The sequence below is a fragment of the Aphis gossypii genome, unplaced genomic scaffold (genome assembly GCF_020184175.1).
Source record: "Aphis gossypii isolate Hap1 unplaced genomic scaffold, ASM2018417v2 Contig00888, whole genome shotgun sequence".
Lineage (NCBI taxonomy): Eukaryota > Metazoa > Arthropoda > Insecta > Hemiptera > Aphididae > Aphis > Aphis gossypii.
Window position 1 is genome coordinate 1 of NW_026083342.1, and position 22,711 is coordinate 22,711.

The 22,711-nt window shown below is 27.4% G+C and overlaps 2 long non-coding RNA genes and 1 pseudogene across 4 annotated transcripts; 1 reads left to right on the forward strand and 2 right to left on the reverse strand.

Annotated features, from left to right (window-relative positions):
• The first annotated feature begins 6,495 nt into the window (after nucleotides 1-6,495).
• On the forward strand, nucleotides 6,496-7,321 carry LOC126555503 (uncharacterized; annotated as a pseudogene).
• A 507-nt stretch (nucleotides 7,322-7,828) lies between these two features.
• LOC126555504 (uncharacterized) lies at nucleotides 7,829-22,711 on the reverse strand. Of its 3 annotated transcripts, none has more exons than XR_007606856.1 (7): nucleotides 22,698-22,711; nucleotides 14,810-15,038; nucleotides 14,470-14,574; nucleotides 13,394-13,493; nucleotides 12,609-12,678; nucleotides 8,402-8,575; nucleotides 7,829-8,058 (listed from the first exon to the last, which is right to left on the reverse strand). It is a non-coding gene; the product is annotated as an uncharacterized LOC126555504 (long non-coding RNA). The 3 variants fall into 3 exon arrangements; XR_007606855.1 differs by lacking the exon at nucleotides 22,698-22,711 and adding an exon at nucleotides 22,281-22,294; XR_007606854.1 differs by lacking the exon at nucleotides 22,698-22,711 and adding an exon at nucleotides 15,840-15,863.
• Nucleotides 16,359-18,832, reverse strand: LOC126555505 (uncharacterized). Its single transcript, XR_007606857.1, has 4 exons — nucleotides 18,810-18,832; nucleotides 18,219-18,293; nucleotides 16,518-16,560; nucleotides 16,359-16,445 (listed from the first exon to the last, which is right to left on the reverse strand). It is a non-coding gene; the product is annotated as an uncharacterized LOC126555505 (long non-coding RNA).

The following is a 22,711-nucleotide window of genomic DNA, read 5'->3' on the forward strand; positions in this document are numbered from 1 at the left end:
TGATCCTCGGAACTCTGGTGGTCCGCGAGGCATTGTGAGGTGTCCCGCGAGATGCGGCCCTGGTGGAGGTTGATGGTGGATTGCTCTTGCAATTGGGTGGTCGGCGTCTGTTGAGCTGTAACTGTTGCCGATGGTTGTCCTGGTGACGGAGATGATGATTGATCAATCTCCGTGATCGGACGAGAGCTGATGTATTCACGTGGCCGGTACTCGTCCGGCGTGACTTGTCTTCTATACTGGCGACCGTAGTGTACCTTGGCACGTGAGCCAAACTAATAAAATTTAAAAATATTTTAAATATTTCGTTTTCCTATGAGACATAACACAAAAACTGAATAGTGTATAATACGTCGTTTATTTATAAATTTTTTTATTATACAGTAAAATGAATGTTATTATTTCAACCGATAGTTTTGTTTCTACATTAAGATTTGATTTTATCGGTAGAGATACATTTTTTTTTTAATATTGATTTGCGTTAAATTATTAATTTATTTTTAACTTTAATAAAAAATGATCAATTATAATTATTATTAAAATCCTGTTATAAGGAATTTCATTATTTTTTATTTATTCATAATCAAAATTCTAAATTGTGATTAATAAAATAGATTCTTAGTTATAAGAAAAATAGGGAATGAAATTGAGGTATAACGTATCGAAAGTTCTCTAAGTAGTCCGTAGTACCAAAAAGGTTAGGAACTACTGACGCTACGTTCACATTGAAACCTGAAAGCGCAAATCAACCTTTTTTTCGATAACTCAAAAGCGAAAAATAAATTTGCGCTTTTGTACCTTGGTATTGGGATAAAAGCGCAAAAATAAATTGTATTACTTGATACAATATTTTATTGACCTAACGTGTGACACTTGACGCTTTCCGTGTACGCGTGGCTTTACCCGTTCCACGAAAGATTGCAGCAACAAATAATACTCAAAATTATTTTTTTTATTTTTTACTGATTTTCATTAATGATTTTTTGATACTTGTTTAAATAATTAAAAATAATTGTTTTATGCGCTAGTGCAGCAAACCCTGCAAATAATGTGGTCGTTTGCAATGACTTGCGATGTATCGAGGACAGGCAGGTTACCCCAGTACGTATATATACGATTATATAAATAAAGAATAAGATACACAATAGTATTTATATATATTATATAAGTTGAGACCAAACGATATAATGATAAGAATCAAGTTTACAATAATAATAAAATATGGCTAAATGGGCGCCCAGGTGGTAATAATAGTACGATTTACATACGTAATAAGTATAACAAAATAAGTATAAAATATAAATTAGAATATAAAATAACGATACCGCTCGAATTAGCCATCACCACCTCGAGCTGAGTCCAAACTTGAGAATAGCTGTCAAGTCATGGCGGCAGACGCATACCGCACAGCTAACGGCGTACAGCACCAACGTAAGTTTACGCGAGCCTACTAACGCGATTATAATATACGAGACGTAAACTTAAGCGACGGTACACTGACGGCGACGCTAATATAAGAATAAATGTATGTATATAAACAAATTTACGCGAGTCTACGGACGGCAAAAGCGAATGCACAAAATATTATATTATGTCGGTAGACGCACACCGACACAACTGGCGGACCACGTAAGTGCAGCACAACGGGCGCACAAAGCTGAGAGCCGCAAGCTCGACGCAGAAAAACACCGCACACACGGCGTAAAAGCTATTATGTTACAAATTAATATGATCACAAGGTTTAAGATGGCGGCACACAAAGGGTCGAGCACGAACACACAGACGCCGAAGACGGACAAAGACTGAAGCCGAGTTGGCAACGGGAGGTTACGTACGCCTCGGACGAAAAAGCCATAGAGAGGCCGGTAGCAACGTCGTTGGCCCGGCAGCGTACCACAGAGTGTGCGACAGCAGGGCGATAACCGCTCGACCAAAATCGTCAAAGGGGTACAGGAATTGTCTGAGAGCTGCGGTCGCGGACAATCTGCGTGCTAATTTGAACAATAATACTCAAAATTGTATTTTTTTTTTTTTTTTACTTATTTTTTGACACTTATTTAAATAATTTAAAATAATACTCGAAATAATATTTTTTATTTTTTAAACTAATTTTAATATCACTGTTAATGCTTGGTTAAATATTAATAATAATTAATAACTACGATTTTAATTAAATACACTTTTTTTATAAAATTGATTTGCGCTTATGGATTAGGTATTTATTTTTGCGCTTTTGGGTTGCGTTCGGGTCGTATTTTGCGCTTATGGGCTACAGCTGATGTTCACAACGTTTTTATCAATCTAACTACCACTTACAATAGGTATTATTATTACAACGATTCGCTTACGTCAGATTAACAAAACCAAACAATAGTCAATGGAATTAGATTTTTTTGGAATTATTGTAGAATTTTAAATTTAAAAATTTATATTATATGTTCAAATAATATAGTTACTAGTTATAACTAATTTAACATTTAATTTATCAAATTCATATTTTTTGTATTTAAATATTGCTGTACCTTTTTATTAAAATAAACGTGTTGACATTTTTCATCTGTACAAGTTGGTAATTTCTCAGGCCCAATATTTACCGTAGTTGGACTTGGTTGTTCGTTATTTAAATATTGCTGTACCTTTGTATTAAAATAAATGGGTTGACATTTTTCATCTGTACAAGTTGGTAATTTCTCAAGCCCAATATTTACCGTAATTGGACTTGGTTGTTTGTTATTTTGAGTATTGGATCTATAAAATCACATAAATTAAAAAATGTATATATTTATTTTCTATTATTTTATTTTTTTTTTTCACAACAAAGCAGTGTAATAATTATCAATCTTTTTTCATTAATACAATGTTTATAGAGCTAAAATTATTATGTGTAGGTTAACATATTGTAAATTCATCGATTTTTAAAAGTTTTGAATTACCTACAATATTGAAATAGATGAGAATTGTTCATTTAAATTTAACAACCGTGTTTACATGTATAATAACCATTTATAGTTTGACTGTTTACAAAGTTATACTTTTTTTTATCATATTAAATACATAAACGAATATTATATGAAAAAAGAATCGTCAATTTGACAAATATCCAATTAGTATGAATTGTACTTCATAAAAATAATGTTTTATTAATACGAGCATAGCTATTAAATAAATTGTAGTTATATAATTTAAATTCTCGTTATTAATAATTAATAAATATAGCCATTTAGAGAAATATAATAATTTAAGAGTTGAATGGAAAAAGATACTACATAAATAGTAAAATATTATTATTCTATAAATGTATTGTATTTTAATCAGTCTTGTGAGATTGTTAAGTATTGAAATAAATAAAGTGTAGGTACCTATCCATTTTTATATTTATTTTAATAGAATTTCAAATCTATTCGAATAAATTTTTAAATACGCATAATATGTAATGTTATATTTATTTTCATTCATTTGGAAAATAATTTATAATAGAAGAACAAAAAAAAATACATAAACTGTGACACATAAAGTATCTCTGTTAAAAGAATTTACTTTCAGTTCAGAAAAAACATCGATTTTCATAGATTTAAAGTTAAATTTTTAAGCATAAATTGATTTTGTCCATAGAAAATTGGTTAGGTTAAGTTTTTAACAATTAAACACAATTATCCTATTCCTATTATACAAGAAATTACATGATTTATTTTTTATATATAAAAAAAAATAATAATAAGAAATTAAAATAAATAAATAAATAATTGATATAGATATATTTAGTGGAGACTATTAGGAAAGATAAAATTGATACTTAACAAACATTTATACCTACAATGAATAATTGAATACTTTTAAGTTTTAATAATTTTTATTCGAATCAATACTGAAAATTTTTCATGTGCCTTTTTTTTTTGAACTTATATCCATTAAACCGTTATATAACTATTGAAAGGAAATCTTTATGTTATATTTACTTGTCAAAATCCATGTCGTTAGAGCTCTGTTGTAAACGGAACAGTTTATACAGCACCATAGCAATTAATATTGTAATAAAGAGCATGATGAATACATAAATCGATATTTTCAGTGTCGATTTTATAAACGTCAAGTATTCATCAAACATTTGGTCACTCCAAGTCAAACCCTTAAACAGTCGGTGATCACTTGCTGTATTAGGGGAATCCGTAACGTATGACGCTAGTTGACAATCGCAAAAGCTATCTATGACTTTTTCATTGATTTTGTCTTTAATCTAAAAATTGCAGATATTGATGGTATAATTATATGAGTGAGCCACTGATGTTAGGTAAATAGGACCAAAAAATATTGTTAAAAAAAAAAGGCATCAACCAACACGTTTCATTTAGAATACTAATGCCGGTTTATCTACCAATATCTATTTATTATATCAAATTGTACTAAATTATGTCCTATATGTATAAACTTATATAATATATATTTTGTAATTTTATTAAACTTTTTATAAAAATAAATAAAATAAGTTTTAGTCTGTGTTTGTAAATTGCATGAACTGTAAAAATAGGTAAATTGTAATTATTTATATGGTTATTATTATTGTTATTTATTTTGTATTAATATCAATGTGTCGGCTATTAAATTTTTGTATTAAAATGAAAAGATATGTTATCGTTTAAATAAAAAATAACCATAATTTACCTATTATTTAATTAGCAAGTGTATTCTAAATATATACATTTAACAATTTGTAGTAATTAAATAAATGTAATTCTTAAACATAAAATATAAAACGAGATTCATAATGAAGTATTTAAAAACCATAAATTTACGATGTATTAAAAAAAGTGTTTGAAAAGTAGTAAAATTAGACCGGAATACGCCTTTGTACATTACCGCCATTATATTAAACTAAGTTGTGCAAGATACTATACATACCTACAATGCTTAATAAATTACTTAACTTTATGAATATGGATTTGTCTATAATACCGCGATTAATTTCCTGAAAATTACATTGACCCAATAAACATAGAAACGGTTCGGATACACGTTAATAATAAATATAACCATTGATTATAAATACTTATTTATAATCAATGAAATAAAATTAAAACACACAGAACCATTGAGAATTAGAATAATAAGCCCTAATCGAGAAAGAGTAACGGTGTTCTGTGCTACTATACTTACAGTCTACAGACAATTTTATTCGATTTATTCCTCAAGGATGTAATAAGCATATAACATAACTTACAAACTATTGATGAAAAAATGTAAAACGTAAAATATTACATTTAAAAAATAGGACCATTTTTATTTTTTGATAGCATTATATTAGTCCAACATCAAACCACAACAGATAGGATATTGTACGAATCGGTGTTGTACGATTGAGAACGTATTTACCTTTTTAGCAACACGATTGAGAACGATGTCGGCAAATCAAAGAAACAATATTTTGTACCTTAAAATCAAACGATTGAGAACGATGCTTTTAGTGCCGTTGCCATTTACAAAATCTGATTTTTTTTTTTTGTATTTTTTTTAAAAAAATGCATTTTTTGAGCATTTTTCACAATTTGTTTATAAAATGTACAAAAATGCTTGCGATTAACAAGAGACATTCGCAAACTATCGACGGTTAATAATGAATTATATAGCACGATAAGCTATCATCGATAAAAATGTTATCATAGCTAGGCTTTTCCGCTCAAACTATCGCCGTTATATACCTATATAGTATATACCATACATATATATAGGTACAAGTTATCTACGATAACAACGCTAGGCCTTGATAAGTATAACTGAATTAGTAACTAATTACTACGTCCAGAACTAAACAAGTAACAATACTATAAAAATAAAAATAAAATATAAATTTTTTTTCCAATTTTTAAGCTATAATAAATATAATTTAAATGCATTTTTATAGTGCATTTTTTTAGTTTTTTAAGTCATTTTTACATTTTTTAAGATTTCCCAGATCTATATAAATCAAATATATATATCAGATAAATCCCAGATATTTATTTAGTTTTATACTTATTTAGTAATAAAGATAATAAATACGATAACGAGATGTACACTGTACGTATCTGCAGATATTCAACTGTAAATAATTATTAATACTGCCAAATTCAGTTGTTTGGTGGACAGTGCGGTAACAACGTAATATAGTGCAATAGTGTATAATAGTGGTGTTAAATGGAAAACTTTAAAATTATAACGTCTGAACGTGGAAAAGATCTTATATTATTAAACAATGATAAAAATTCATATGTAAGAACACGTAAAGACGAATTAATGAAATGGAAATGTCCCAATAACAGTTGTAGTACCAGTTTATTAACGAAAATAGACAAAACTTTTCATTCGTCAAATGGTGAACATGTAAATCATACAAGTAATAACAACCAAAAAATTGAAAGACAGATTTTGAAGGAAAATTGTAAACGAAAAGCTGATGAAAATACATCGACAAGACCGTTAAAAATTATTAGAACAGAGTTATTAAACAGTGGCTTACCAAATATTATGAACAATGATATTACATCAGTGCGAAAGGCGATTTATGATAAAAAAGGAAACAATATCCAATTTATTCTACTTCTTTAAATGAAGCTATATCCCAATTAAAAAATATGCAAAATAATGATTTATGTTTGTTTAAAAATGATCAATTTATTTTTGTTCCTGAAACAAATGACTTCGTTTGTATAACAACTATCCAAAATTCAAATTTTATGTCGAAACAAACCGAATTTTTTGGAGACGGTACATACGATTTTGCACCAAAATTATTCTTACAATTATATACATTACACATATACGTGAATGGTTTTTACGTGCCTATTGTTTATTTTTTTTACCAAGCAAAACAAAACAAAACAAATTTACATTAAAATGTGGAAGTATCTTTTGCAAATATGTCCAGCTCTAATCGTTTAAAAGCTCCATCTCGACTTCGAAATTGATGCTCACGAAGCAGTCAAAGAAATTTTGAAATGTCAATATCAAAACTTGCCGTTTTCATATAGCCCAAGGGGCCCTAAGCTTAGTGGAGAAAGGTAAGAAATACGATCATTTTGGGTTTTTCACTCTAATTAATAGCATGTATATTTTATATTATCTGTATGACAAATAAATGGAGAATCAACTGGATAATATTATTTTGGAACTATTGTATTTTAATGTATTTAAATGTATATTATATATTATTTTACATTCCATTAATTATAGGTAAATGTTTAATTATTATTATTGTACTATTTAAAAATTTTTTTACCGTCTTAACACAGACCCTCAGACATTTTCCGCAGCAGCAAAAAGTTTGAAGATTATTAATGCCATCTGGGCATAATTTCACCGGATCCCAAGGTTTTAACCATTCAAGCACAAAACTATAGCATAAAAAAAATTAAAACTTATATTTTACATTTATTTTTATGTTTATTGTTTTAGGTAGAAAATAATGTAACAATATCTATAATGATCTATGTTAAAATACAATAATCCACTAAAACTATAAAATTAATCGAAGATCATTTTTTGACATTTAAAAATTCTGTCAAATAAGTGTCACCATTTTAAGAATGAATTATGAAAAAAAAAAATCGCATTATTAAATGTCTATTTAAACATTTTGAAAATGTTTCTTACGATTTATTTTACGCGAAAATGTAATAAATTCGAGGAATGAAGTTAATCTTCCTAAAACATTAAAAAAGGTTAAGTACATTTTTAATTTTTCAAAATATGAAATTAAATATTTTGCAAACGTCATTTAAATCATCCGATGTGTTTTTAAAACTAAAAACCAAAAATCTTTAATTTCTATATTTGATATTTAAATTATATTTACCTGTGAATGTCAAATCCTACTGTCGATATAAAAAAATGCGAATTCAACATTAAAATTATCGTTATCAATATTAATTGAATCATTTTATAATGTCCCCAGTAAAAATTAGAGGCTCGATTAATTAACGAGTTTTTTAATGGCGTATATATGTTTTTATCATCATGTTCTGACTGGGTAACTAAGATATCCTCAGTTCCGATCCCGCATTCCACAAAGAGTGGTAACATGTCGTGAACCTTTATTAACAAAAACATTTAAAAAACAATAAAATAATTATTTATGAAAATTATATAATATATTTAAGCACTTTTATTTCGATTTATACATTGTTCTTATTGATATAGTAATGACTTTAAATATTAGTTATATACCATATATGGTATAGTTAGGTACCATATAATATAGTTTATGCAGGATGTAAACGCATAAATGCAAAATAAATCCATGCCCAAACATTTAACCTATCTACATATTTGGAAAAATATATCTAGATGGTTATATCATTCGAATAAAATTATATTCGAAAGTATAATTATTAATTAAATATGTTTAATATTAAACAATGAATTTAAAATGAACCTTAGTCATCTTCGAATTATCATGAGTATCATTAATTCCATCGCCGAATTCCATAACGGGTAGAGCCGTCACGTCGACCACCGGAACGCAGAAACCGTCACCGATGGCAAAATCATCCAGTTTATATCGATCATCATGAACGTCATACGTTACATTCATACAAATTCCATCGTCCTAAACAACGATCAAACATATTATTATTATAGTCGGTCACTCTAGCCTTTTTGAAATCCACTATTCATTGAATAAAATATGTATATCAATATAAAAAAATGTATTGAATGCTATTTATTACAACAAAAAACACACGAAAAACTATTACCTTGAGTTGTTGTCGTTAAGTAATATAAAATTGACAAATCTGATTAAAGCTTTGAGTGCCATAGACGCATATATGAGTCCAACGTCCAACATACATTGCCGTGGATGTACTTTTAAAAACTCAATAATATTAAAGTTATCAATTATGCAGTGTGTCCAAAAAAAAGACTAATCCAAAGACACCCATTGAAAAAATATTGAAAAAATTATTATTAAATTATTTAACTATTGTTTGACTAACAGAATAATAAAGTCCAGGCGAAAAAAAATTATATAAAATAGTGCATTTATTTTATAATGTAGGTAACGTGTGTCGGGACTTCTTAGTCCCATATTTACTCAGAAAAAAAAATTAACATTATCACCATTGTACGTTATCAACGTGGAAATTTTGGATTACGCGTTCACGTGTTTCTTAAAAAGTGCTGACGAAAATCGCAATTATTAATTAATTTTGAAGATAATAATGCACTTTTTTTTACTTATTATTGTGCAATAATATAATATAAGGCATGTATAAATATATTTTATACTTGTAATATATATTTTAAACATATGAGATTTTATTTTGTTAGTAGGACTTGAAAGTCCTGTCGGTCATTTAGAATTTTGCATAAAATGTTTGTATTTTTATAACAGATTGATATGAGTGCAATAGTAATAGAGAACATAGTCTGCTTATATTATAAGATAATTATATTCGTGAAGGAGAAAAAACTTATAATATGATGATTATAGATATTTCCACGAACTTCAAATACTTCTAAAAACTTGCTTGAATTTTTAACTGTTTATATTTTTTAAAAATATAAATCAGAAATGTGCTTAATCTCATAATAATAAAAATACATTCCTTATATCGCAAGAAAAATTGCCCTAAACGGGACTTATACGCCTAGACCGTAAAGGACTGACGGGACTTTTGAGTCCCAGGATAAAATAAGGATCAAGGATCAAAAATAATAGGTTTTTTTTCATACTCTATCTTAGATATAGGAAAAAAAACAATATTTTCTAAATGTTTTTTTATATTTTTAACGTTTTTAAGGTTTAGTCCAGAAAGGTTTTGAATAACTAATTATTGTTGCCATAATAATAATAAAATTAAAACCAATATAGCAACCATTTACAAACAAAATTTTCCATCGTAAATCTCAAAATCCTTGTTTAAACACCTCCCCAGGTTGAATCTCTCCCTTTTTAAATATTAATATCTTCTTTACGGAAGTCTAATATATCTCTGTACCAAATTCCATCTCAATCGGATGAACGGTCCATGAATGCATAAAGGATATACAGACAAACGTTCATTTTTATATTGCATTATGTAGATTCGTTTAAGATTAACCAAAGACGGCGGGACTCTGCACAAAGCAATGTGTATAGCTAACGTATTCCAATTGCAATTTTTTTGTTTGCATTAGTGTGCTTAACTTCGTACTTCGTTATTCATACAACCTCCTAGTTTGCAATTCGCTAACATTATTAATTAACTATTAACATAAAACATAATATGTGTTTATTACATATGGTCTATGGATATTTTATACAGCTTTATATCTTCACAAAACAATCAAATAACAAAAAAAGAAACAATGGGTCTCATTTACAAGTTAAGTTAGAAGAATGCTTCATTTTTGAGAGATAAAAAATAAACAAACAATTATCTATATACATATAGGAAACCGCCCCGATTCACTCATCAACGCCCAGACCAAACCGCTGGGTATAGGGACTTCAAATTTTGTGCAGAGGTTCCTTAAGCAACGCAGAGGCGCACTAAGAAAGGATTTTTCAAAATTCGCATTTTAAAGGGTTGCTAAAACAGGGATTTTGTGATTTACGATGGAATTTTTGTTTAAAAATAGTTGCTATAACAACCTGATTTATGTGTTGATACATTTACATTTAGTCATTCTTATCCCAAGTGGAAGAACAACCAATGTATATAAGGAGGTGCTTCAATAATAATATTCACGGCCTATAAATATATGTTATCAATGAATCTACTAGTGCTATGTTTATAGCAAAACATACGCACACACACACACAAAATTAAATTGTGAATTCGACGTAATATTAGCACTATCAATAGGATTAAATTAAAAACTAACACACGGCATACGAAAATGCAAAAAAAGAAAGTAACACACGGGCAACGCCGTGTCGGGTCAGCTAGTATACATATATAAGAGACAGCCCCTCATCACTCATCAACGCCCAGACCAAACCACTGGGTCTAGATACTTGAAATTTAGTACAGAGGTTCCTTAAGCAATATAGGGGTGCACTAACAAAGGACTTTTTAAAATTCAACTTTTAATGGGGTAAAAGATGGTTTTTTTAAAAGTTTATATAGATTTTATCTATATATATAAAAAGAAGTGTACATTTTAAATACATTTTATAACTCAAGATCCACCAAAACGATTTCGATAAAAATTTCAGGATACATTAATATTAATATGTAGATAGTTTCTGTTAAGTTTGCACGCTATGGGATGAGTGGTTCCGAAGTTACGGCCTCTTATAAGTGCACAAATAAAAAAAAAATTTGATAACCCATGGTAACAATTTTAACAAAAAAAAAATTTTAAGTTTGCCGGGTCAGCTAGTTATTATTATTATTATTATTTATTTTTCCCGTTTTTGTAACATTTTTCACTGATGATTTACTCTTATTGGTCGCAGGAGAAGGTTCTTATGTAATACAATTTTAGGAAAATCCACCAAAAAAGTATGGAATCTGAAAACAATAACGTCACTGTCCAGCAAGAAAATATAAACTATATTTTTGGTTATTGTAAGATCGCTATTGGTTAAAATTGAATATAATAGTTGTAGACCTGTTGTTATATTTTGTTAAAACCATAAAAACAAAAAAAAAGAATTAGCGAAATAAGTCAATGTCCACCGTAAATCTCAAAATCATACCAATAGACTAACATAACAAGTTTTACCAAAATGTATTTTTTTACCAACAGGCAACAATATAAAAACCACCAGATGGCTCGTTATTGTATTTTATCCACCGTATTAAAAAAAAAAATTGATATAACTTTGAAACTTAAGGATTAGAAATTATAAACTTACGTACACATCTCGCGGGGTCCACAATCCACCACGGGTGGATTGTCTACCTGATAAAATACTGCTCGCATAATGGTAAGAGTCTCACGGGCAATGCCAAGCAGAATCACTATAATATTATTACTTGACTAACTCACGGACTGATAAATGTAGAGCGTAAACAATGATGTATCAATGCTTGCAATTTATACGATACATTCGTACAATCGTACCACAAATTTAATGTGCAATAAGAAAGCATTTTACAAAATTCATATTTTAAAGTGGTGCTTGCACATGTTTTTTGAGAATCAAAAAAGTCAATAAAAATATCTAAGTTTTGAACACCGTTAAACCGAATAATAAATAACAAATTAATTAAAATTCGAATCATATTATAGAATTGGCATTTTAACAGGCAATGAAGTGCGCGGGTTCAACTTGTATAACTATAAGTAGACATGTAGTAGCTATAGTAAATATAGTAACAATGCCAAGTGTTTATAATGTATTTAGAATTGAGAACTAAACATATTAAGTCTAAAAACCATATTAATCACAGATATTTATCCATTTTTATTTTATAATTTCTATAAATTGACCGAGTAATACCTAAGTATTTTATGATTATAATACGCGCTTTAGAATTTCAAAACAGATACTTCATGTCTTTAATATTACAGTAAACACCAACACACGGCCTACGAAAATGCCAAAGAAAACTATTAATATATGGGCAACGACGTGTCGAGACAACTAGTATATTACCTATATAATTATTTATTTTTTTAAACAAGAGTGATACAAAATCTCTTACTTTTAACTTGTCATATAACACGCGGGTGTGTCAATTGACTCATTTATCAAATACTCGTTGTTCTCTGTATCTAGAATCAAAAAATAGTATTTTTTTAAACTACTGAATATAAATAAATTAACTTGAATTACTTAGTACACTTAGTAAAATAATATGAATATATTTTTTATATAGAAACATTATTCTAAAAATATTGATAATCAATGAATATAATAATTGTTTCGTATTTTTTAATAACAAGACATCTATAAATGGTGTTTCAATTGAATATTGAACTTAAAAAACTATGAAATCAAAATTAAAAATACATACTTTTATAGTAATATTTAGTTTGTAGGACAACAACTAAAGGATGTACAAAATGTAAATTTACGTCATAATAATTAATAATTGAATGAGACAAACCGTTGATAAATACCATAGAGAAAAATTTTCATACACAATGTTTATACAGCATTAAAACTTGATATTAATAGTTAATGATTTCTTGTCGCATTATATTATGTATTATTTTATAATGTATGATATATTTATATAGTTGTAATTATTTTGACATGTATTAATATTAGTACTTATTTTTATGTCTTTAAGTAAAGTATTTATCAATTATAAATAAATAAATATATTTTGTACTATAGACACATTAAGGTAACATAAAAGATAATACTGAATAATAATAAAAATATAATATTTTAAAAATAATTTATTATGTTTAGTTTCGAATCCCATATTTGTTTGCTAAAATTAAGTTAAATTAAATTAAATAAATAATTTAATTAAATTACTGGTTGTTTTATCCTCTAAGACTATCTTGTTTTCTTTCACTTTGCTATGAAAACCTCCAGACATGTCATGTTCTTTTTCTTTTAATAAAACGTCATTTAACTAGTAAAATAAATAATTATTAATATACCTATGGAAATAACTATAAGGAATTTGATATAGTTTTAAAATTTAGTAATTTATATTATTCTATTAACTTTATACAATTTATTGATTACCGATTTTAAGTACTGAACTAATTATAATATTACATCTATTTTATATTTACTACATATTACTCGAAGTGAATACAATTTAATATTTCAGAAATATAAACATAAAAGATAATTTTAATTGATCAAAATATTTAAAAAAAATCAAGTTCTAAATTTTAAACGATTTATAGAAAAAGTAAGTTGTATCGCCATGGATATAGAAATTTATAAATTTTAAAATATGTTTTTTCTTATAATTTGGATAAAAAGATTAATCAAACGCATTTATCAAGTGTATTGTAGGAATTATGTTTTCTATGTTATTAGGAAATAACATTTACTTTAACTGCATGCATTAATATTCAAAATTAATTTAATAAGCTATAACATCGTTTCTCAACCGAAATGCTTATAAGTAGTAGGCAAAAAAATATAATTTTATAAAAAGAAAAAAAATTATAATTTTTTTCTTAAAAATAATAATATTATATTTCAATAATATTATTTTGTTTATTTATTAATAATAAAGCTACATAATATTTTTATAACTATTTAGTTTTTAATAAAAGATTCATTAAAAAAAAAATGTAAGTTATTAAATGAATTGGTGTGTGAAAATGTTTAAAATGGTATTCTGATATAAGATATTTGAGAAACGCTGAGCAATATAATATAAGTAATAGATTATAAAATTTACTGATTTCACAATATATATATAAATATATGTATAATGTATATATGTATATATTAAATACGTATATTTTAATAGGTAACAACTAAAATTTTAATTGTTTTTACGCATATAAAAAATAATATTTTTAAAGAAACTTTTTAATTATTTCACGTATAACTAGTATTTTGGCTTTTATTTAATCAGAAAATACCTCTATAACCTTGTACTGTTTTTTCTCATTTATCTTTTTTTTTTCTGGGACTCGGTATTTTATTGCCGATACTTCTTTAGAATTTTGGCAAGTAGAGATCGACTCCTGTAATGTAGTTTCTCAGAGATAACAATCAATTAATCAACCATTGGTGTAACTGCAGGCCCGGCTCAAGAGGCAGGCGACATAGGCCCACGCCTAGGGTGGCATTTAATGTTTTTGTATATAGATAAAAAAAAATGTTTGATGTAGTATGTACGGGGCGGCAAAACTCAAGTTTGCCTAGGTGTGTTTAAACACTTGAGCCGGTCCTGGGTGAAAGTGTATTAATTAAACTAACTGCGATGCATCGGTGATTCAATACTACAGTGCTGATCATCGCGGTAGCACATTCAGTACCTAGTGAATCTTTAAGTACCGATGTAATGGTAGAATTCCGATAAGGCACGTATACTTTAGGATTTGCTAGTGAACGTATAACATGGTTCAGATGATGTAGTGAAGAATTTATTGATCGAGACTCGATCAACGTCTTTTTGTCATCTGTCGTGTTTGAAATATTTTCAGATCTAAAAATTAAAAATTAAAATAAATATTAAATTTGTGATATTTACAAAAATGTATATTTATTTTCATACAATTATAAAATATACAAGATATCTTTGCATATTTAAAAATAGAAAATTGGTGGTATAATATTGGTAATTTAAAATTATCAAAAAAAAATAAAATAAATATCAAAGACTGGTTTCACATTAAATTTCTCGTTTTTTCCTTTTTTAGATTCTGAACGGAGTGATGAATGTATTGATTCTACAATGATGTGTGTTTTTTTTGTGTGTCTGTGTACAGCATAAATAGTCAAAATAATGCTTCAATAGATTTCAAACTTTGGAGGTGGTTTCCTATGGAAAAGTGAATATCCTTGGTGCATTACAGAGGTCAAAATTAAACATTTTCCAACAGTTTTCAGAAAAATCGAGAAAAACAAAAAGAAGTGACGGAAAAACAGGAATTTTTACGCAAACCCGGTTTTCGACCAAATCGATTTTTTTATATGGTAACTCAAAAACTAATCACTGTAAATACTTGAAATTGTCACCACATGTTTATATTATCGTTATTAACACATGGCTAAATACTCAAAATATTTTGATTTTTTTTTTAGCTATTTATAGACAACTAAAATTTTTGATTTTTCTGAAAAAAACTTTTTGAAGTGTCAATACAAAATGTTAACCAAAAAAACTTGAAAATTTAATAAAAGGTTCCTTATGAGTTGTTTTTAATTTAAAAAAATATATATATATTATACTCGTATATATTAAAATATTATTTATATTTCAAAAAAATATAAAATGTATACTTACCCAGCTAAATCCACCAAATTAAATTTAATTTCTGGACCTTCTTGTTCTATTTTATATTTGATTGTACATATACAATGGGACCGACTTGATTTTATGTTTGATGATGTACATGCGGTTTTTTTTTTTTCATTCCCCATCTTTAATAATTTTAGTGCATGTTGTAATTTAGTTATTTTGATGGTATTAATTGTATTCTTGTAATTAATACCACCTCCTTTGCCAATTCCATATTTGATCTTGTTACTAAATGATTATAAAATACATTATATCACATGGTTATTTGTTTTATTTTACTAAATTAATTATTTTTAAGTTATTTTTTCATATAAATGATAAATTTAATAAAGTTACTTGGAAGGCATGTTTTTCTTTTTGTTTTTTTCAAATAAATCATATATATCGTTTTTATAAATTTCTATATATTGCATTTGGAATTCGAAATTTAGTTCTGTAATTTTTAATTTCTCTTGTAATTTAAAATTAAGAATACATAAATAATTTTCAATATTTACCTTCTGTGTATTTGAATAAATATTCTAAAGACCGAGGAATAATTCCCCGGTCTTCTTTTGTCCCATACATAGTGTGAGTCTTTCCACTACTAGTCTATAGAATTGAAATAATTAGAAATTATATAAAAAATTATTTAAAAAAAAAAAATCAAAAATTTTTCATTACTTGTCCGTACGTAAAAATGGTACAGTTCATCCCAGCTAAAAATCTGAAATAATATGTTAATATGAGATTTAAACTTACTTGAATAAAATTTATATTAGTATTATATAGGTAAAAATATGCACTACATATGTATATATTTTTCATAATATATTTATCATTCAATACAGTACATATTTTTAAATAGATTATTCATCAATAAATCTGCAGTGGTTATAATATATATATAAGGAAGTAAGATAGGTGTTAGTCGATTCACAAATTCATGTCGCCTTATAAAAAGATTTTTATAATTTACAAGTTTTATTAGAAACAAAATTCCACTTTGTTCAACTTGCGATAAAAATGAACATAGCCCATTGGGCTCTGGTTTTTCCTAAACAGCTCGATTTTTTACGACACAAATTCAATTATTTTATTAATTATAATACTATAATAATTATAATAATATTATAATTAATTTACGTGTTATTTCACACGAAAATATATCGATGATGTTACTGATGAGCTCCATTTATTTTAAAAATTTTAGATATATTGCCATGACTGAACTTTAATTTTATTTTTTTATTTTTTTTCTACATACGACGTTTAGGAATTTACCTGCTCGTTACTTTATAATTGAATAGATTCTATAATCAATGGATAAAATGCGATGTAATAATGTTTTTTTTAATATAATATACATATAATATATTGGATATAATATTCATTTTATAATTTAGGGATGACTAACGCCTTGGAATAAAACAATAACTGTAAATTTCTTCCAGTCTCTTTTTATAGAGAACTTCTGCAGTCGTTGTCAGCTGAGATATTATGCCCGTCTTAGAATGTTTAAGTAAAAAGAGATGGCTAACAAATAAAAAAATTAAAATGGTAAAATAACTAAACTCCAGGTATTAATGTCTCTTAAATAAGTTTTTTTTTACAAATGCTTTTATATTATTTTATAATATAATACCTAGGTGGTTAACGTAACTTTATCGGGGAATAAAATTTAAAAACATGTAATATATAATGCTATGTCGGTTAATTATGTTCAACCCACGATAAAAAAATTAAATATTATTTTATATTCTACTTTAAAAATGATTCCGTTAAGAAACACTGTGTAATGGCTAGTTTATTTAATATTTATTTTATTTCTGTAACTAATAACTTAAAATAGCACCCTATTTCATTAAGTGAAAATGAGGTTTAAGCCCCCATAGTTTCTGCGATTAACCGTTAGAAAAACAAATTTTACATTCATATATATATATATAATAATAACTAACAAATAACCAGTAAAAATAATATATATATTATATTGTTATTATAATTCATAAGATATAAGTTATATATAATACATAACAGAATTCCCTTATCCCAACGGCCTACGGTGACAAATAAAAACTAACCCACCCACATTGAAGCTGGTCTAAAACTAATTTATTATTAACTATATAGATTATGAAATCTGGTGTGATACTCGGCAACTTCTAGAAATACATTTTATTTGAAATTAAAAAACAAAATTTTCACGGTATAACTTGTTTACACAACAATATCACAGCAATACACCTGTCCGATTCTAATAAAATTCAAACACGGTTTTTAAAATATATACTATTATAATTTATTATAGCATATTATATTTTTAAATCAAAGACTATCGCAGCTATTTACAATATTATAATTTATTATAATGGAAATATTTACTTGTCTAATATTGGTACAGCCACAGTTTCAAAAATCAAGCTTTGAGAAGTGTTTTCATTAAATACTCCATTGTATCTAAATAATAATTAATATAATGTATAGAGTTAATTTTTGATACTTTATATCGAGGGTATTCGAGTTTGTTAAAGACACTATGCTACATAATTTTAAAAATCTCACAAGCCTCATTCTTAATGTGTTCAAGGCCTCAAAGGTAGATAGACCGGTTCTAAGTCACTTTATACAGTCGAGCGTTAAAAATGCGAAATTCGGACACTTAGTAGGTACCATTATATATTATAATAATATAATATAAACAAGTCTGAAGTCATAAACAATTTTATTAAAAATGAAAGAAGAAAAAAAAAAGTTTAAATATTATTTAATAAATCTAAATATTATCTTAGACAGTTGAGTCTCGATAACTCGAATTTTAAGCATACTTTATGTGTGTAATAGTACAATGTGTCTGCGTTATGTAATTTAAACAATGGACCATACTCAGTGACCGTTTTCCAAGTTCGGCTCGTGAGACGCGGCTTGAAAGCCCTTGCTTTTTATATTATGATAATATATAATATATAAACTTACCTATATTTATATGTGTCGTGGTTATTTCTATACGACTGATGTTTTAAATCGAGCACATCTACACCCAATCTTTCGTTGTTTGTGATTTCATACTATAAATTAAAAATTATAGATAATTACACTTAAAACATAGATAGAGCAATGTTAGCTTACTTTGATAGATTTTTCATAACTTTTTAATGGTTTTAATCTGCAGTATATTTTAATATATTGTGATTTATCCATTAAATTATCCATAATTATATTGAATTCGGAGAGCGATATAGTTCAAAAATTATTTCAGAACAAGTCATGAAATAAATAAACTGAGTTGCTATAGGCAATCGAAATTAATTCTAATAGGCCAATACATATAATATTAAAATCTAGCTTCCTTTCATAATATTAAATACATTTTTTTTTTTTTAATGGACATATAAGCCTACCTGAACATCACTAGCTTTTTCAAATATCAACCAGACTATTAATTTATTAAATATGCAGAAATATACTAACCTATCCATCAAATTAATTTAAAAAATTAATTAAAAACACCGCTTTAATTTCTTTATTATTGCACAATAAATTTGTGGTACGAATGTACAGTGTGAATTGAAGCCTCGATCTATCATTGTTCAGGCTTTACGTTTATCAGTCAGTGAGTTAGTCGGGTTATAGCCATTAAACTTAGCGTTGTCCGTTACGATCACAGATATAAAATACTAGACAGCTAACAAGCCATCAAACATTGAAGTTAGCCGCCATATGCGTGTAGGTCAATGTTTACATAATTGTCTTATCAACACAACATGATAACAATCTTATAATATTCTGGCTAATGGCTATTATGTCAATATTAAAAAACATTTTTTTAAATAAATGCATATTATTTTTGTATATTTTATTAAATAACAACAGAATTACAAACCAAAGTAAAACAAAAGAGAAAAACAAAGTAAAAATATTGCATAAAATAGCATTGAACAAATACACAATACATATTATTATTAAATTAATATATGTAATGTTAAGTCGACATTAATGGTCGAATACACATGATTTATAATTAGTATTTTATATCTGTGGGCGGCCCACAATTACATTTTTTTTATATCATTAACTGCGGTAACACCTCAGCCACCGTCAGCTGTGCACCCCTACTTTTTGTATAACTATCGCACGCGCCGATCGTCACCTGCCTCCATGGATTTTCCTCCATCCATCTTTTCGTTCACTTTTTCTTACGAACGTCTTACTATTCGCATACTCATTTTTATATTTTTCTGCCATCTATTATTTTTCCTTTTATATACTTTTATTTTTGTGATAAAACTATGATAAACACATTTCTATAACCTAACTTGTGTTGTGTCATTAATATTTTACAATATTGGTATTAATAAACGTCTCGTAACCAAATTGGTGACCTCTCATATTTCGTTAGACCTTCCACGTCTGTTCAACTATTTTTACCGCCAGTCGTTATGCAAGATTGGGGAGACGTTTGGTCGCTCGGCACCACCAACGCGAGTGCGAATAAGAACGTCGCGAGTGTGAACTCGAACATCGCGGTTATGAATTAAAACGTCGGTGATTTTCTTTGACCTCTCGCGCCTACCAACTCATCGACAATAATGCCGTTAGACATAAATGCATTCACATCCGTACGACTATCCGAATCTTAGCGTCATTCGCCACAGCAGTGGCTTACACACGCGGAAGCAATTTTCCACAACAAACGCGTTAGGTCCGATCTGTCACGCGTGAATCATGTTCTCGCCGCGCTTGACGAAGACGGCATTCGCACTATTGGAGACTTACTCGGTTCTAACATTCAATATTCCGCCGTCAAAAGCCGGATAGTTACCGCGTACGACGTCCCACAAGCCACTAGGTTTCGTTCGATCATTCAACACGGAAGCATGGGTGACCGACGTCCTTCTCAGATGTTGTGTGGCATGCGTAGCGGTAAGAACGGAATCGGCTATATATAGGTATTATATTATATTATTAGACATAGGTGCACTTATAGCGTTTTGATGAACGATTAGAAAATGACTAAATAGATTGATAGAATAAATTATTCAACATAACTTTACAATAAAATAAAGATGTTTAATGTAAATGAACGTTTTAACCACGGTAGATTAATAATCTACCGTAGTTTTAACTAATAAAATATCATATCAAGCTGAAATAAAAAAAATAATAGTTGCATTATGTGAATGAAACTATTAGCAACTCGTGTTATTCAAGGAATCAATAAATATTTATAATTAAACAATTTGTTTTATATTAATCATTGATCATTGTATTACAATTTATTATATCGACATATACCTAACTTGTGTTCATAAAACGATCGCACTACTATTAAATATACGATGTCTAAAAATCATTCGATTATAATATTTCTTAATGATTGTGATGAAACGGGATCGACTAAACAGTTCTCAACCAAGACAATCCCACGCCGTCACAGGATAAAGATCGCTCGTTATCAATTGCATATTATATTAAAAATAGAAGTGGATGTATTCCTAATGCACTAGACGTTGACTATCTTATGAATGAAACAAAATCAAATAAAGCAATTACTAACATTTGTTGATGGAAATTGCAAAGACCAGTAGCACCGGAAACTGAAAACGTTTGAATTCGAAAGGCATATGTTGGAATCATTGGGATGTGTGGTAACATTAAATCTTCGCCTTTAAACTTTCCGTTTGAAATTGTAGCTTCAATAATGTTGTTCATCAACTTTTTCACTGAAAGCCTGGTACCGTTGAAGAATCTTTTGTACATATACAATGGGACCGACTTGATGTTATGTTTGATGACGTACATGCGGTTTTTTTTTTTTCATTCCCCATCTTCAATAATTTTAGTGCATGTTGTAATTTAGTTATTTTGGTGGTATTAATTGTATTCTTGTAATTAATACCACCTCCTTTGCCAATTCCATATTTGATCTTGATACTAAATGATTATAAAATACATTATATCACATGGTTATTTGTTTTATTTTACTAAATTAATTATTTTTTAGTTATTTTTTCATATAAATGATAAATTTAATGAAGTTACTTGGATGGCATGTTTTTCTTTTTTTTTTTTCCAAATAAATCATATATATCATTTTGATAAATTTCTATATATTCCATTTGGAATTCGAAATTTAGTTCTGTAATTTTTAATTTCTCTTGTAATTTAAAATTAAGAATACATAAATAATTTTCAATATTTACCTTCTGTGTATTTGAATAAATATTCTAAAGACCGAGGAATAATTCCCCGGTCTTCTTTTGTCCCATACATAGTGTGAGTCTTTCCACTACTAGTCTATAGAATTGAAATAATTAGAAATTATATTAAAAATTATTTAAAAAAAAAAAATCAAAAATTTTTCATTACTTGTCCGTACGTAAAAATGGTACAGTTCATCCCAGCTAAAAATCTGAAATAATATGTTAATATGAGATTTAAACTTACCCAGCTAAATCCACTAGATTAAATTTTATTTCTGAACCCTATTGTTTTTTTTTTAAATTTTATTGTGCAAATACGATGAGACCGACTTGATGTTATGTTAGATGATGTACAAGCGATGTTTTTTTTTTCATTTCCCATCTTCAACAATCTCAATGCTTGTTGTAATTCATTTATTTTTATTGTGTTGATTTTGTTTTTATAATCAATATTGCCTGCTTTACCAATTCCATATTTGATCTTGTTACTAAATGATATAAGATACATTATATCACATGATTATTTGTTTTATTTTACTAAATTAATTATCTTTAAGTTATTTTTTCATATAAATGATAAATTTAATGAAGTTACTTGGATGGCATGTTTTTCTTTTTTCTTTCTTCAAATAAATCGTAAATATCATTTTGGTATACTTACCCAGCTAAATCCAC